The sequence below is a fragment of the Elephantulus edwardii genome, unplaced genomic scaffold (genome assembly GCF_000299155.1).
Source record: "Elephantulus edwardii isolate Elephantulus edwardi_28Jun2011 unplaced genomic scaffold, EleEdw1.0 scaffold00118, whole genome shotgun sequence".
Lineage (NCBI taxonomy): Eukaryota > Metazoa > Chordata > Mammalia > Macroscelidea > Macroscelididae > Elephantulus > Elephantulus edwardii.
In genome coordinates, this window is record NW_006399868.1 from 9,745,723 (window position 1) to 9,761,909 (window position 16,187).

At 37.3% G+C, this 16,187-nt stretch overlaps 2 pseudogenes; one reads left to right on the forward strand and one right to left on the reverse strand.

The window, feature by feature from the left end:
* The window catches only part of LOC102861221, an 87,818-nt pseudogene extending 81,656 nt beyond the window's left edge, over positions 1–6,162 (reverse strand).
* A 9,193-nt stretch (positions 6,163–15,355) lies between these two features.
* On the forward strand, positions 15,356–15,971 carry LOC102848556 (annotated as a pseudogene).
* Positions 15,972–16,187: the final 216 nt, after the last annotated feature.

The window sequence follows — 16,187 nt, forward strand, 5'->3', positions numbered from 1 at the left end:
GACTCATCTCATTAGAAATGGGAATCCCAGGACACTTAATTGTGTATATACAAAATGCATACTTTCATAAAGCAAAGGAATTTAAAGGACATTTTAAAAATGCTTAAGAGCAAGAATGCCACTTTAAAGGTGTTGGACCCAAATCATGGTATTTTCAATTGCTTCCTAAGTATTTGAAACTTGGACAGCCAGTGAAGATTGAGAGAGAGGTGATGTCTTCGAATCATGGCATCAATGAAGAGTAGTGAACATACCACGGGCAGCTGGAGAACAAGGAAGTCCACTTTGGAGGACCTGCAACCAGGGGGTCCCTCAGAGACAGAACACTCACCTTCACATCGTCATTTGGGCTTGTTGTCAGGAGTTACTAGTCCGCGGGGAAAAGATAACTTGCTTGGAGACATGGATGGTAAGCCAAAGAGAGGTAGCTCCTTAATGAAAAAGGCCAACATCGTGCCTTTAACTATGAATCTGAGCATGGCAGAGATGGTGATGATGGTGAAGGATGACAGCGTTTTGACCTGTTGTTTATAAAATTGCTGAGAGTCGCACTGGACCAAATAGCAGCCTCAACAAAGCCGAGGAGTTCTCTTAAGGGATACGGGCCAATCTCAATTCCTTAGTGTGGTTATTCAAAGCAAAGAATCCTGGCTGAAGACACTAGAATAATTTTCCATGAGCAGTGTTATTATTCTTGATAATTATATTTTTATTGAAATTCACTATCATATGTTTTGAAAGAAAATCATATTCAAATTGCCACTTGAGGAATCACTAACTTCAGATCTCAGATTTTTCTTTATAATGATAAGCTTTCTAAAATGTAAAGGATTACAAATCAGTGGAATGGAAAAAAGAAGATATTACATTTACAAATCCAATTTTATAGATTAAAATACACCTATGAAATGAATTTCTATGGTATAAATGAAGGTAAAAAGGGATACAATTTTAGACACCCAAATATGTTATAAAACCACCTAATTTCCTAACACACTTCTTTATTATTGAACTTTCGCTAACTTTCATTTTTCTTTCAGTAGTGTGACAATTCCAATTTCCCCCTAACACATTGAAGCAATATTCTGCAAATATATAACAGAGAATTGACTAATAAATTTATGATAAATTAAAGTATGAAAATCACATTATCAATATATCATTTTATCAGCTACCTAATTACTTGAAACTGTGCTACCATGAAATATTAAAATCACAAAAACATATAATCCAAACTATTTGTGTTGCATATTTACTATATATGATTGGAATATATATGGTTTTTAATTCTCTGTATTACCTACATAGTTATGACATATCTTATAGTAGCAAATAAAATGAGACTTAATAGGAAAAAAATTCATAAGCCAGGTAACACATGCTACTTATTTATATTGTCCTAGGGTCGCTATGAGTCGCAGAGGACTCGACGGCACATAACAACAACAACAACATTCCATGGCAATTTTCCTGAAGGGAGCCATACCTGTTTTCAAAATATGTTATTCCTAGCTTCTATAACATCAGCCCTCAAATTACAAGGACCACATGTACACTGGAATTGCACCCCCAGGCCTCTCTGCCTTCTCTGGGTGTGGTTGGCGACTGGACTACTATTGTCTGTGAACTCGTTGGCTCATTTTCAGAAGTAGATCCCTGGTCTTCCTTCCTGCCCATCTTCATGAAAAGTCTGTACTGAGAGGTGAGAGATGGCTACACGTCTGGTGCATTGTCAGGAATTGAACCCAGGTCCTCAGTGTGAGGAGAACAAAGACCACCACCTCCCACGCCTCCAGGGGACTCTCCCTTAACACTGGCCTCTTCTATGTACTGCTACAATTAAGGTCCTTGGCTTAAAACTCTTGTTACTGTGCTTAAGCAAACCCGGTTTTAAGCAGATTCCTTTTAATGATTTCTTTAGGTGATTCCATATGGGTTTATTTTTCCTTATAAAACAAAACAAAGAAATCAGGAAGATCTTAGTGAATTAAAGTAAGATAATTTAAACAGAATAATCTTATTAAATTATATTTTATTTTTCAGATTCCAGCATGCCGAGCCTAAATTGAGAAGGCTACACATTTGTAAAAATACTGTAAAATGCACTATTATTTCAAATACTTTATCTGTGGACATTATTTGCTATCTAGCATTTATTTTAAAAAGCTAACTTAGTTTTGATTTACAGAGCCCAAACCACACATAGATCCATATGGCAATATTCTCTGAGGCAACCAGTTCTCGTGAGTAAATGAAATTTCTATATATGCTGTACGCATTCTTTAGATGTTATTTATTTCTTTTAAATCTTTGAAAAATTTAGTGGATCCTAGAATTTTTGTCATGGGGCCTAGGCAGAAACTTATAAAGTTAACAAGTAAAAAAGGAGAGAGTAAGTTAACCTATGTTAATAAAAATTGGAGTGTGGGAAAGAGTACATTTTAGCTCAATGAGCATTTAGACTATTACTCAGTGAACAAGCAGACTATTACTAAAATTCTGCCGCTAAATTGGCTGTTACAATTGCTGTCATCATCTTCAGCATAAACATCATTATTTTAATGCCTTGTCTGTAAGTTTTAGTGTAGCATGACACATCTGTGACATGCACAGTTTTGAATAAAGTTTATTTGGCATTTTTTTTTTTACCAGTGCTATTATGGTGAAAGCATTCTGTGCCAGGTTGGATCTGTTGACCTTATCATTAGCATTGAAAGGTTTAAATAGCGTCTATACTTCGCTCCCAGGAAAAAAAATACACTTCATACCAGTGGATTCCAGCCCATAATGATCCTCCGACAGGTTTCTGAGGCTCTAAGTATTCATTGGAAGAGACTGTTTTTCATCCTCAGAGTGCTTGGTGGCTTAGAACCACCAAACTTTTGAGGTAAAATACATTTCATTGTTAGTTACATATTCTGCAGAACATTTTTCTAGATATTAAAAGGAAAGAATCTACATGGGCTAAAAGGAAAATGCACATTCTCCTACAGAAGGAGAACGAGCTATTATTTACATGGTTCTGGGAAGACTTCTCTCCTAACCTCTTCAACTAGGAGAAGGGGGAAAAAGCCTTTACTTTGGAACTGCCTATTCCTCTGGTCATAGATCAAGGAAAGTAAAATAAAACCTTGTTAAAAAGCTCATTGTAATTAAGGAGAAGAGTAAAATCAGAACCTCTCACCTTATTACAGTGGATGAGAACAAACTCATCCCAAGGCCGTAACATTTAATTCGGGGGAGTGATACTGCAAAGAATCTTCAGGACCAACGAAAGTTCCCACAATCTACGCAGAAGATGGAGTGCTTCCATTAAGTCTATTTGTTTCAATAACGGGAGATTATACAGTGACCTTTTCTTTAGCTGCCTTGGTTTCTCCATTTTTAATCATTATGCAAGATTTGGTAGGAATCCTTGCTGACACTCAGCTCCTGAGGGGGCAATTAAGAGAATTGTGAATCTCTAGAAACGGAAAATCATTCCGCTTTACTCCCTAAAATGACAGGGAAAAGGTTCGTATATGGGGACTGCCAAAGCATTTTTTCCAATGTTAGAGACAAGAAGGCATCCAGCTCTCTTTAAGGAAATTTATGTATCTCAAAGAAATCAAAATAGTGCATGATAGTAAAAGTCTATTAGCTTCAATTAATATGTACTACACAGCATTTAGAATTTTATACACTCACATGCACACACACGTGCATGTACACACACACATCTGTTCCTAACAAATCTGCAATTTTGATTATTTTTCCTACCCTATCTCTCAATTTTATTTTTCCAGTATATTTTGCCTTGTACAGTTTTGTTTTTCAAAGCTTATAAAATGGTAATACCAGATCATCATTCAGCCAAGGGGAATTAATTAAGCTAAACAATCCTGCTGATTATTTGTGAATATTATCATGTATTTAACAGAATGGAAATTATTCAGAATACAGTATTGCACAGAAGATTTAATACTCAGGGAGTGGACCCACTGCCGTCACGGTGGTGAGCACAGCCAGCATGGCATTGTTTCCACTAATGCCTTGATCCAAGGAAGTAAGAAATCACGAGATAATTGACCGCATTTGCCAGTTTTCCCTGTAAGAAGGTGATTCTATCCCTGCCTGTTTCCAGGTGCTTCTCAGAGCCCTCAGAGATAATCTGGAGTGGAGACAAGCCCTGAGATTGTCCAGATCCAGGGACGCAGGAAAGGCGCTCTATCAGCCAGGTGCAAGCAACCAGAGAGTTTAGCCACTGTTATTTTCTTGATGACTGGGACCTCACGATCTAAAGAGAACTATCCTGTGTGGTTCATGTTGCTAGGATGCAACTTCATGTGACCAAGAGAAAGAAGTTAGCTATTTGAAGTTCCTGAGATTTCCTTCGTGTGTGTGTGTGTGTGTGTGTGTGTGTGTGTGTGTGTGTACTCTTACACTGAAAGCAAGTAAAGAGAGAAAGACCCCCAATCATATAGTCTGACACAGTCAGTGACGGCAGCAATGGGCTCAAGTGTGTCAGAGATAAAAGGGATGGCACAGGGTAGGGCAGGGGCAGGTCGATGGTTCACAGGGGCGTTATAAGTCACCCTGAACTTGACGGCACCTAACAACAACATTCTAAGTACTTTATGTGTTTTCATATGTGAGAGCATGAACTTTATGTGACTTTCTAGTCTATCTGGATTTCACAAACTGTCTGCCTCTGGTGTGGTTGTTAGATACCATGCAGTCTTGTATGACTCAGAGCGATCCCACAAACCCTGTCCTGTGCCACCTTCATCATCTCTAACACAACTGAGCTCACTGCTGTAGCCTCTATATCAATCCATCTCGTTGCGGGTCTTCCTCTCTCTCACTAGCCCTGTACCTTTCCAAACATGATGTCCCTTTCCAAGGTTAGCCTTTCCTTTTTTTTTTTTTTCTTGTGAGGTTATTTATTGTACTATATTAATACAGGATGAGGGTGGGGTGGGATAAAAAAACTCTGGTTAAAAAAACCCAACTCAAACAAAACAAACCACACTCATGTGAAATAAAATCCATTAAAGAAATGTGAAATCAGTCAGTTATTTTGGGGAGGTGTAATCAAAGAAATCACAATGTCAAAAAAGAAGTCCGTCTTCCTGGAGCAAGAACACACACATGTTACTGTACTGGGATTAAAAAGTTATAAAGAAAGAAAATGTGCTTGCTTAGCATTTTTAAATTGTTATTTCAAATGGTGTTTTGAGTGACAGTTTAGGGGCAAAGGATGGGAACTTCAGAAATAACTACGTGTATTAACTGGGGGCGTTAGATGTTAATTATCTGAATCAACGTAAGGCTAGTAGGTTTTTAAAGAGGGAAATGGAATTATTAAATTAGCATTAAGTGGAAAATAAGTAGTAAATATACCGAGCTGAAATTCTTTTGGTTTTCTTTAACACGCAGTATTTCTGGTGTATCTTGAACAACTGTAATTTTTCCTTTACTGTTTTTAAGGTCACATTGGTATTGAAGAATGCTGAAATTCTTTTGGTTTTCCCGGACTCTCTGCATCTCAGGGGTGTCCAAAACAGTCTCATAACATGACATGGACTTCTCTGCATCTTCTTTGTACTTTTTCTGGCTTGAAAGATTCTTCACTTGTTGAGCATGAATGATCTCCGGAGTATCAACCACAGAAGTGAAATTGGCTTTTTCCATTTCTGCTGATTGCTTGTATTTAATCTGGCTGGCAATATCAGTAGCATTCCTGGCCCTCATAAAATCAGGAGTTTCACTGGCCATCACATTTAGGCCTCTTCCTTTGACTTCTAGCTCCAGGTCTCTCTTGTAGTCTTTCTCATTGAGAATCTGAGTGGCATTCTTTGCCCTTAGCATGTCGGGGGTATCTTCCATTTCAGTGAGGCCCTTACCACGGATGCTTTCTTCTAGATCTTTCCTGTACTCTTTCCCACTCTGCATTTGCTGAGATTCTTTGGCAGTGATATATGTTGGTGTTTCAAAGTCCAACATGGGCTTCCCTCGTTCCTTTTCATATTTTTCTTTGTATTTCACAGAACTAGCAAGCTGGCTTGTATTCAGGACATGATTCATTATCAGTGATTCCTTCATGTCAGTCACAGGCTTGTGAAGTTTCTTCAGATCCGCCTTATATTTAACCTCACTCGCAAGATTATTAGCATCTTTCATAGTTTTATAGGGCTGGCTGGCTTTTGGATTATATTTTGGTGTCTTGCCCTTCTCTTTGTCGAAATTCTTCCGATATTTCACCTGGCTGCTCTGCAGCCTTTCCTAACAACATGCTCAAAGTCTGTGAGATGAAGCGTCACCATCGTTATAAGAAACATTCTGGCTGTACTTTTTTCTAAGTATCTGTTCTTTTGGCAGTCCATGGAAAATTCAGCTTCTCTAGAATCATAGTTCAAAGAAACAAATTGTCCTTCTGCCATCCTTACTCATTGTCCAGCTCTCAGAAGCACAATGACTGATTGAAAAGACCATGGCTTGAATCAAGTGCACCTTTGCCTTCAAACTGCTATCGTTACTCTTCCGTATTTTGGAAAGGTTATAGGATCAGTTGTTCCTTAGAGTTAGTTCTACTGGAGTTCCCAGTGATCTCTGCTCAGCGTTGTTGGACTGAAAATTGAACCATGGGAGTGAGTTTAGCTTCAAGACCATAGGGTGACCGAGGACCATGCTGTTGCTGTTTCTAACAGGGGCTGTTGTGAGGGGCTGTCGGGTAAAGTATGACCCAGAGACCGTGTGAACACAAGACCTGATCCTGCCTCACGCTCTCCAACACACTTGTGCCCGTCGCTGCAGTCACTGTGTCAATCCATCTCATTGAGGGCCTTCCCCTCTTTAGGTGACTCTCCACCTTTGCAGACACGATGTCCCTCTCCACTGAATAGCGCCTACTAACAACATCCCACGTTCCACCAACCTCTATTAGACCAGCAAGTCTAGTCATTGCTATGATTTTGACTTTTGCTTCACATTTTCCTTCTATCACATCCGGGATGCTCTAGTGTGATGCCTGCTGGAGTAGGCATCCATGACAACCAGGCAACACCCACTTGTTGGGGCATCAGCCTGATGGGGATTGAAGCCAATTTTCCATCACTCAGACAAGCAGATCAAAAAGTGATTAATGAATGTATAGGCTAATGTGTGAAGTCATATATTAGCAGATATGTTAATTACTTTTGACTGCCTGCCTATATGAAGTAGAACTTAACTGTCATGTTGCAGGGATTTCATTTATTGTGTACACTGATTTACCTCAGGTGTCTAGAGTGCCCCATGGAAAGTGGGCATCCCTTCGACAGATAGTGTTGACATTCTGAAGGTGGAGGATGGATTCTTCATTGACACTAGGCACCTGTTGTTCCTGTTGGTCAGTTTCATCAATGACCCATGACTCATAGTGAACCTGTGAACAATGCATTAGGACCTGGACCTGTCCTATGTGATCATCACACTCTTTAGTGCTTTCAAGTTCATGTTTGCAATCACTATGTCAACCCATCTCCTTGAGGGTTTTCCTCTCTTTTGCTGATCCTCCACTGCTCCCAATAAGATGTCTTTTTCCCAGGGCTGGCCCCTTCGGACAACACGTAAGAAGAAATTTCATCATTCTTACTTCTAAGGAGCAGCTTGGTTACATTTACTCCAAGCCTAATCTATTTGTTCTCATGGCAGTTCATGATTCGTGTAATAGTCTTCAGCACACCACAATTCTAAGGCATCTGTGCATTTTGATTCTTTTTTATCGAAGCCCAACTTTCACATGTGTAGGTAGAAATTGAAAATATTGTGGTTTGGATCAGGTACACCTTAGTCTTCAAACTGATAGTCTTGCTCTTTAACACTTTAAAGAGGTCCTTGAAAGAAGATATACTCAATCCAACAGCTCTTTGATTTCTTAGCTGTTGATACTATGGGTGTTGATTGTGTTACAATTGGATTAAGACTAAATAATATGAACACAAATATGCTCAACAATAGAGTTAATCTGCTGGATATTCTTCTTCCAAGCCTCCGACTCTAGTACTTTTTAATCATTCCTAATTAAATTACCTTGTTTTACAACATCCATTTTCTGAAGATCACTTTGATTTTCATAGGTAACAATTACAGGCTTCCATTATTTGTAAACAAAACTTCATGATACCTCCTTTTCTGAAAAACCACTAAATTGTAATTCCCAAGGAGTCCTGCAGAAACCAGATTGTCTTTCAAAACTGCTGAAATGAAAATCTGGTTTTCTTAAGTCTTTGTGTTCCATGAGAATGATCTCCTTCCAACTGCAAGGAAGTTATTTATATACTGAAATGTTCTCTGCAGAAAGCAGGAGTTTTAGGGATGTGTTGTCCTAAAACTTCACCATATAAAGTTATCTCAGGAATAACTTTATATGAGAAGTAGAACATCCTATAATTCAGCTGTGAATATTGCTGGGGAATTCAAGATCATTTTCATAAACATCTTTGTAACATCAAAAATACTTGATCCTGAATAGTAAAGAGTATCTGCTTTGAGGGACTAAATTACCAAGAGCACCTCAAAAAGTTAAATGATGTATTCGAAGTTTATAAATAAACCAGTAAAAAAATAAAATTTAAAAAGCTTAAGTGAGCAATTGAAGGACAACTACTCAACATTTGTGTTAATGATGGTGAGATCATTTGTAAAAAGATAGCTACAATAGGGATATGTCAGATAGGTACAACAGGTAGATTTCAGATAGCTACACAGGGATATATTATATCAGATAGCTCCAACAGGGATATATCATATCAGCTCCAACAGGGATATATCATATCAGATACAACAGGTATATATCATATCACATAGCTCCAACAGGGATACATCATATCAGATAGCTGTAACAGGGATATATCATATCAGATAACTACAACAGGGCTATATCATATCAGATAGCTATAACAGGGATATATCATTTCAGCAACAACAGGGATGTATCAGATGGATACAACAGGTAATAGATGTCAGCTACAATAGGGATATATCATTTAAAGTTTGTAGGTAATGACACTCAGTGTTTACAGTGTATCTTTTCTGTGCATATCTTCACAAGGAGGAAAGGTTTAAAAAATAAAATGTGAGGAGAGGAAAGTCTTTAAGGACACTCAACCTGCAACTACACAGAGTCACTTGTGCTTCTTTTGTAAGGTTATGTCTTAGAACTGCCTCCAAGAACTGGTTTGCAATGCAATTTTGTTGCTGTTCATATTGACCCTTTGTATAACACAGAGAAACGTTGCCTAAATCTATGTCATTCTCACAGTCTTCCCCATGTTCAAGTTCATTGTTGCAGGGACTCTGTCAACTCATCCTCCTGAACATCTTTCTCTTCTTCATGACTATCCAGTCTTTTTTCATGAATCAGCCCCTCTTGGAAACATACAGAAAGTTTATGAGATGAAGCTTTAGCATTCTGGGCTCTAAAGATAATCTGGTCGCATCACCTCCAAGACAGCTTTACTGAGCTTTTTTACAGTCCATGGCTTATAGCACTCCTCAGCACCACCATTACAATCCAAAGGAATCAATTCTTAAGTCACCCACATGAGTTTTCCAACTTTCACATACATATAAAGCAATGGGAAAATGTCAGTGCAATACTGGGGATAGCTATTTCTTGTAGCAAATTATTTATTGTGTTAAATAAATAATTGCGGCCTATTTTTAAAGTCACATATAATTCATGTGTATGTATGTATTAGATTAAAAATTTAATGTTCTGAAATGTGAGACTTCTGAGATCCAGGGGCAGAAAAATGAATTATCCTCCCAAGAGAAACATGGGAAAGAATACAGAGAAACAATCCAACAAGAGCATTGTCTCCAAACACAACCTCTGGAAAAGAGCTACAGGAGAGGACAAAAGCTAGAGAAGTCACGATCCAATTCTTCACTCTCTGAAATAGAATTATTCACAAATTAAATATTGTAGACTATTCACCTCTACTGAATAGTTTCCTTCAGCCTTTTGAACAGAATCTAGGGGGAAGTTTCTCCATCCTGTTGAGATCTGTGTCCTCTAGACAGCTTTTATAATACAGTTTTTATTTCACCAGCCGCCTTTCAGTCTGTTGGTCTGTGGTCCCATGCATGTGTCTCTGAGGTTGGAAGCTATGCCACTGCTATTTCAAATACCAGCCAGGCCACCAGGTAGAGAGGAAGGCTGAGTGATCCGGCAATGAAAAAGGCATAAACGACAACAAAATATAATTTGACTCACTTGAGTGAGTTATCAAAGAGAGTCATCAATAGAAAACGTAGCATTGCATTACTTATGGAGACCCTTGATGAAATGGAGAAGCAATCAAATCAGGACCAGACTCCAACATTCAGACACTTTGGAGAATGAACCAGGTCCAGGAAATATTTGTCTATTTTACATAAAGTTATCACTAGTAAGTCAAATCTGTGGCAACTTTTTATGTACCTCTTAGAGGAAGAACAACTAGATTGCTGCATAGAGGTAAGGATAGTGAAGTTTCACCTCTCATACTTTGGACATGTTGTCAGGAGTGGCCAGTCCTTAATAAAAGGCATCATGTGGGAAAAGGGCGGGCCCATAGGAAGAGAGGAGACCCTCAACAAGGCAGATCATATAGTGACGGTAACAGTGCTCTGTGAGAATGGTGCAGGTTAGGGCAAGATTCCGCTTTGTCGTTCATAGGGTTGCTGTGAGTCAGAGTTGACTTCAGGACACTTAATAACAGATTGTTAACTGAATTTTCACAGAGCAGGGCAATGAATTAACACCTTGAGAGACAGTGTGTTCTGAAAGAATGGAAGTGAATAAGTCTAATTACAAATGAAGTGAGTGGATACACTACTATTTAAAGTATCTCTGAAATAAAGATACCATAAAGTTCCTGGGATGCAGTTATATTTCTTTCACTGTTTGGTAAAGACAAAATTCTATGTCTTTTAAAGAAGAACTTAAGAAACAATAACACAAAAAATTAAAATTATGCTGTTTGGTAATGTGAAAACTTTCTAAAAATAAAGAATATAAATAGTTTTTATTATTTAAGTAATATAAATATTAATATATTTATTATAATATAAAAATTTTGGGGCATGTTGCAAGGAGGGACTAGTCCTTGGAGAGGGACATCATGTTTGGGAGAGTGGAGGGACGGCACAGGGGAGGAAGACCCTCGATGAGATCGATCAATTCTGTGAGTGGAGTGGTGGGAATGAATGTGTTTGAGACAGCGAGGTTGGCACAGGATAGAACGGCATTTAGGGCTCTTGTACATAGGGTCACTATGAGTCGCAAACGACTCGATGGCACATAACGACAACAACAACAATATAAAAACTATATTACTCATATGATAAGTAAAATATATTAATATAATTTATATTATAATATAAATAACTAATGTTGTTAAGTGCCATCAAGTCATAGACGACTCATAACAACCCTATGAATGAGAGAGCTGAACACTTGTATAACTTTCATCATTTCTTCAAGTTCATAAAGCTTCTGGAGGCTATTTCAGAAGTGGATGCTACTCCTGCTTCCAAAACTGTTTTAATCTGGTAGCTCCACCAAACACTGTCCATCATGGGTAACCATTATGACATTTGACACATCAGTGTCACAGTGTTTAGCATCACAGCAACCATGAGTTACCTCTGTACAGCAACTTGACAGACCAGTCCTAAAACGAATAGATAAAAGAAAATTACTTGATAATTTAAAAGGGGAGTTAAAATATCAAAAGTGGCTGAAAAATATACACATAGAAATAAAAACAGGCAATTAATTCGATTGTAGAAATAGATTAAGCTCTGAAGATAAAATTTATGACTATGAAACGTGTTAAACAGTAAATTCAGCTCTTTAGGAAACAGCTGTCAGTTGTTTAATCTAAATCTCGTAGAAACTCAAGTGAATTCAGTACTTAAGAACACTGTACAAAGGGATATTCCTTTAATAAGAATGGTACTGATGAAGAGATGAACTAATAGAATTTTCATTCATAATGTTTCTTATATTATTTTCATTTTGCTTGTAAGAAATTGTATAGAAATTTCATAATTTGTTAATTGCAAATGAATAGCTAGATGTTATTAAATAGGAAAATTAATGTTGTTAATTTAAAAATAAAGTATTACATAAAATATTAAAACTTTCTTATTGCTGATAAATGCCATTGAGTCACATACAACCCATAGCATGCTATGAATAAAAGATCTGAATCTTGTCCTATACTGTGCCACTGTTATAAAGCGGGACTGACATCAGAGTTGGGGGTGAAACTAAGAGAGGATAAAAAATGTATACTGTATTGAAACAGATTATGGAGAGAACTGTTTAGGAGGAATATATGATTAGATATTATTGTCATGACAAGAATCTAGAATGAAAGGTGCATAGTGGAAGGGACTGGGGGGGACTGTATAACAATGAAATTTTTTTTTAACATTTCAAAGAGAAAAATGAACTAGGGGGGAGGGAAGGGCAGGAGGAAAGTGTGCAACTATGAATGAATGAATGGAAATCCAAAGTCTCTGTAAACTTTCATTAAAATAAATTTATAAAAAGAATTAATCTATAAAGGATAGTTTGGGATGTTGTTTTAAAAAATAGATTAAGTGATATTTATTTCAAAATTTATTTTCCCACATTTAAACCCTTTTCAAAAGGATAAAGAAATGTGTCTTGGAAAAAGTGCAGCTGGAGTGCTCCTCCAGAGTGAAGGTGATGACTTGTGCTAAGTGTTAACCTTGAAGAGGACACCGTGATTGAGACGGGCAAGGGTTAGCAGAAAAGAGGTCTCAGCAAGTGACTGCATAAAGCAGTGGAAACAAGGTGACTTAATATAGCAGTTGAAGTTCAAGCACAATACTGGTCCTGAGAATGCGGAAGGACCAGCCAGTTTCCCCATTCTCCTGTATATGAGATTGTTATGAGTTGCAACTCCCTTGATTGCATATAACAACAACAGCAAATATTGGGCTTCCTTGTTATTTTCCAGGTTTTTTTGTTTGTTTGTTTGGATTGAGTATGTTGCTGTTGTTAAGTGCCGTTGAGTTGCAGGAGACTCATAGCGACCCTATGAAGGTGAGTCCTCAATGCTCGTGTGTCTTTCATTCTCTCCAGGTTCCTAGAGTTTCTGGAGGCAAGCTATTTCAGAAGTGGATGTCACTCCTGCATCCTTAAATATAGGCAAAACTAAATCTTCATCACGTTGTCTTCGTACCATTTTGGAGAGTTTTTCTGAGTTAGGAAGGCAAAATCAAACAAAAAGAAATGCCCTATCTTGCAGTGTTCCAGAACTGTGCTGTCTGTATTGGCCAGCGTTCTATGTAACTGAGTAGAAGCTGTCCTTACCATGAGCTGTTCCAAGGTGAACATGTTGGCTATTTAAGAGCATGTACCTCTCTACTGGCACAGAGTTGAAAGAGAAACTTGCATTTTCTTCTCTTATGGAGGACATTAAGGTTGCCTTTCTGCAGGTTTGAAATACCCCCTCCTCTCTCTCTCTCATTGTCACAAGTGTAAATAGGCTTATCTTTTGTACTTTCAATTAAATCAATGAACAAAACAAAACCACTCTCTGAAAATAGAACACATTAGTATTGGTTCAGTCTTTCTCTAATTTTAGGGTAGCCATACGGGAAACGTTGCCTGCAGAATTGAAACATAATGGATCAATAGGTCTTATAAAAGCAGCAGCACATATCTTAATGCTTTCATGTGGAGTTACTGTGACTGAAAAGAAAATATCATTAAATGTTTCCTCTAGAATATGAAAAACTGAAGAAAGTGTCCAAGAGTGGAGATCATTGGGTAATTTACAACTTGACATATTTGAAACCTGTGATTAATGTCATGTTTTGTTGTAAAACACTGTAAACAAAGCCCCTTGGAAGATGTTCTATATCAATATCATGTTGTTGATAAATAGCAAATTGAAATTTGCATTGCATTCAGATTATATTTGCGAGTAGGGACAAGAACCTGTTATTGATTATTCGATCACTCAGATGCTAGCCGTGGACAGTGATTCTGCACAGGAGAATTTTTATAAATTCACAGACATAAACCTGGGATAGTTTTCATTAATTTTAATATGGAAAAAGTTCTCCGATTTTGGCCTTATAAAACTGGTAATTGCTTGAGGAGAGAATCTTTGCGTGCAATGACTGTGTGTTGAAGTTAAAAAAACAGAAGAAATTAAAAAAATATAAAAATTGTGGTCAAGTTTTATTTCTAAACATTATAGCCCTTGTTCTCTAACACAAAGCATTCGTTCATCCTCAGTGCTAGTTAAATGATCTGAAATGAGGAGATTTTGATTACTGCTCTAGTGCTGTGAAGTAACACGATGTAATCCCAGGGTGAAATTTTTTTTCAAGAAAACAGAACAAAACCCCGTGCCAAGATTCAGAGTTTATGATACAGACTGTTACTGAGACACAAGAACATGCACATTTGAATATATCACCTTGTAATTATTGTTTGCAGTTCACTTGTAATTTGTTAGTCAATATTTTTAATTTTCATATTTCCCCAAGACAACAAAACACATTCTAATTAACAAGTTTTTAATCTGGCAAAGAAAAAGGACAACCAATGGGATTACTTTGTCACTCTAAGGTAATCGATGTTGAACAAATTTTTCTGGCAAAGATGTAAAGCTAGTTGCAATTAGGAGAATTACCCACAAAAGGCAGAAACAAGGAATCTGGAGAGTGGATGGTCAGAAAAGAAAGGATGCCCAGAGCTCATGCACAGAAAATATATGGAGATTAGACAATCCACACAAAGTTGGGCATGTGTCCGACAACCAGAGCAAAAAAAGGTAAGGAAATATTTTTAAATGAAATAATAATAAAAAGACTTACAAAAAAGTTTTATAATGCATCAAAAGTGCTTGGAGAGATATATAGATATATACATATAACTTGTAAATCTGTACTTCACTTGAAAATGATCTCAAAAATAATCTTGTTTCATAAAGTTTCTAGTTCATTGCCACCTTTTGAATAAATTAAAATTAAATACAGATAATGTTATAGATGATACTCTAGTTTAAGAAAAAAATGACATGAAATTTACCTAGAAAAATTATGTTGTGTTGGGTGCCAAGGAGTCAGAACCAGCTCAAAGCTGCCCCTCCGGCAGGTTTTCAGAGGCAGTAAATTGCTTGGATGAGGATATAAATGATCCAAGTTATAATCAGAATTTAGGATAGGCAAGCATATGTGAAATTATAATCAATATACACATATCAGCTTAATAAATTTTGTGCTTTTAAAGTTAAGAAACGACCACGCCCCTCTCCTTCCACGCAAATGAGTTGCCGATATATTCGCTGTCTGAGCCATGTCAAAGAAAAAAGGATTGAGTGCAGAAGAAAAGAGGACGCGCATGATGGAAATATTTTTTGAGACCAAAGATGTATTTCAACTAAAGGATATGGAGAAGATGGCTCCTAAAGAGAAAGGCATTACTGCAATGTCAGTGAAAGAAGTCCTTCAGAGCTTAGTGGACGATGGCATGGTTGACTGTGAGAGGATTCGAGCATCGAATTATTATTGGGTTTTTCCAAGTAAAGCTTTCATGCACGGAAACGTAAATTAGAGATTCTGGAGTCTCAGTTGTCTGAAGGAAGCCAAAAGCATGGAAACCTACAAAAAAGTATCGAGAAAGCAAAAATTGGTCGGCATGAGACAGAAGAACGAACCAAGCTAGCAAAGGAGCTTTCTTCCCTTCGACACCAACAGGAACAACAGCTCAAGGCAGAAGTAGAAAAATATAAAGAATGTGACCCACACGTTGTGGAAGAAATACATCAAGCAAATAAAGCAGCCAAAGAAGCTGCGAAGAGAAGGACTGATAACATATTTGCAATAAAGTCTTGGGCAAAAAGTTTGGATTTGAAGAAAATAAAATTGATACAAACTTTGGAATTCCAGAAGACTTTGACTACCTAGACTAAAAGGTTAAATGGTAGTGTATGCTCTAAGTGTTTGTGAATATGTAATTTTTTTATATTATCAAAATCAATCAGTAAAGTCATTTCCCTGTAACTTTATGTATCATTTAATTTAAATAAAGTGCAAACTGGAGGTGTAAAAAAAAAAGTTAATAAACACAATTCTGTTGTTTGGAGGCTTAGTGACTCTATGAGCAGCAGATCCAGAACTTGCTCTGT